The sequence below is a fragment of the Wasmannia auropunctata genome, unplaced genomic scaffold (assembly GCF_000956235.1).
Source record: "Wasmannia auropunctata unplaced genomic scaffold, wasmannia.A_1.0 LD336092.1, whole genome shotgun sequence".
NCBI lineage: Eukaryota > Metazoa > Arthropoda > Insecta > Hymenoptera > Formicidae > Wasmannia > Wasmannia auropunctata.
This window is the reverse complement of record NW_012026798.1, coordinates 119375-122041: the sequence shown is the minus strand read 5'-3', so window position 1 is coordinate 122041 and position 2667 is coordinate 119375. Positions and strand designations below refer to the sequence as shown.

General features: G+C 34.8%; 1 protein-coding gene across 1 annotated transcript in view; it reads left to right on the top strand.

The window, feature by feature from the left end:
* The window catches only part of LOC105463045, a 16726-nt gene that overhangs the window by 8588 nt on the left and 5471 nt on the right, over positions 1–2667 (top strand). The gene's annotated exons all lie outside the window — the stretch shown is intronic.

Sequence of the window (2667 nt, the reverse complement as noted above, 5' to 3'; positions counted from 1 at the left end):
AGCCGTGAGTCGTGACCTACCCGGCTCCGATGCATCGTACAAATATATACGGATATCATTTAAATTTCAATGAAAGTCTGGCCTTGGCGCTCCGGCCACGTTTTCATTTCCAATCAGAGTGATTTTTCTTACAACAATCGTTGCCTTGCGAACAAAGTGCGCTACCATCAATAAGATTTCTTCAATGACACAAAGGAATCTTTGAAAATAGTAAGATTCAAGAGCTCTCTATCAATATGTCAAAAACTCTCTATCGATATTATTATTATTATTTATCATTTCTGCAGTTATCTCACAAATTCCTTTCCACATTGAAAAAGTTAACTTTTCAACGTTGAATGTCACAATTAACCCCGACTTAATTTCCATTATCGATACAGAAAGTAAATAAAAAAACAATGATATTGAATCATTTGTGTTTGAATTTGATATATATTTAAAAAATATATATCAAATTCAAACACAATTGCGATTATTGCACCTCATAGCCCAAGCATGCCTAGGCAGTTTATCTGTTAGTTTCCTGAGGATAGAATTCATGAATACGTTTCAAAATTGAATTTTTTCGTCCCGGATAAGTTGTATACTGCAAGATACAACTTATCTGTTTTCAGTAATAAAGATTTCTCACGTCTTTGCGGCTATTGTGTATTATAAACGTTTCGTAAGAATATAATTTGACATTCTATTATACAATAATATTATTTTCCTAAATGTATAGTTATTAAAATAATTAGAGTTCAACGTCACAAAGATTGTTTTATTGCGCAGTGGAACACGTGGTAATGATAACGTCCATATTACAATATCGTTAATTGTGCGCGTCCTGTTTTAAAAACTTATAAACAGCACAACTGCCTGATGTATGCACAAAATAAAAAATACATTTATAAATGTTATACATACGTACAAAATTTATGAATAAATAATTTATATATAAGAAATAAGAATAAACATATGATTTTATGTTTATTATTTTTTCTAACATTTAACTTTTATGTTAATTATTTTATATATATTGTAGTATTAATTTTTTTTATAAATTATTAGATTTATAAAAAGTTTCGCAGAAATGGAACGGATGGCCAGCAGATAAAGAATAACTGATGTACATTGTATAACGTATTCTGCACTTTAATATCTGAATCGCTTACAATCGTTGCAACATGGCAAAGATGGTGGGAATAGAACAAGAATCGTCAAGCCATTAGTAGTAAAAATAAAAATTAATGGCGTGGTATAATAGAACAAAAGCTACGTAGTGGCCGTAGTGCAATCCTGGCTTGTACAAAAAAAAAGGCGAAAATGAATATGAAATCTTACATTAATATGAGATTAAACATAAAAGATGATATTAGATTACAATAAATGAATGAGAGGAGAAATTTACAGATTTCTACGTAAATTTTGAAATTTCGTGATTATTCCTCTTTACAGAAATCGCACGTATTTTAGTTCTGACTTATAAGGATTAATTGGATTAAGTTCTTTGTTCAGAATAGGACCGATGAACAGCACTGCTTGAGGAAAAAAGCGTTATAGAGTTCTTTTTCAGGGCATTGCTCGATAGCCCAGAGCGACTCGTGGGTTGTGCCTCTGTGTGTACTTATGAGGCAGTCTATCTAACTTAATACGCATCCTTTCATATTCCTTCAATCTTCATGTCTCTTTCCCTGCTTCGTTATGTTTTCCGCTCTCTGTCTCCGAAAATAGTCTCATTAATATTTCAATTAATTTCAAGCATTAATTTGTAATCACCGTTCTCGAAAATAAATTAGAAAGGCTACGATTATAACAATCCTAAATAACACAGAATTACATTAAATGAATCTATTTTGGTGTACTAGACGTCACTATGTCGTCTTTTAATATCATTCTGCTACTTGGAATGCAAATCATCTTCAATTTTGGCTGCGATATGTTAATTATATTGTTTTACATGTCCCGATGCATTTAAATGACAAAGAAACGTACAATATCGCGTTTTACTTTAGCCAAGACATTCTTGTTAGAAGACTTCGCTTCAATTTTATTCGAAACAGCATCGGCTTGTAATTTTCGATTACCGTTGAATTTATTATAATGAGGATTCAAATTGTTCTTGCTTTGATCGCCGTGCGATTTCAGATCCCGCGTAACTTGTAACGGTCGACCTTTCTCGCTCGGATTCGCTCGCCGGGACAGGGCTCGAGAAAGGAAGGAGACACTGGATTAGTAAGCAACAATATTTATTTAGAGAAGAAAAGTGATCTAGAACATAATGAGAATAACACCTGTGGGGAGTTACGAATACCCCGGAACGATTCTTACTCGCGGTAACTTAATGTCTAAGAACGAAACTTAACCTAGTAACTAGAACAACTTAACCTAACGGCGGAACTTAACCTAGACGCGGCGGAACTAGTCGGCGGTCGGACTGGGGAACGGCGGTTGGTACAAGGGGAGGGGATCGTGGTCAGGAAGGGTCCCGCGGTGTCGGGAGGCTCAGGAAACGGGATATCGCTTACAAGGGGACAACGCATGGTGTAGGACACCGATTTTGAAAAGGCTTATATATGTTAAAGTACTCTAGTAGTAGATTATTTTAGCAAAGGGACACGACCCCATTCGCAGCCGTTTTCGAGAAAAACCGGGTTAAAGTTTATACCGTTCCATGTATACCGCTCG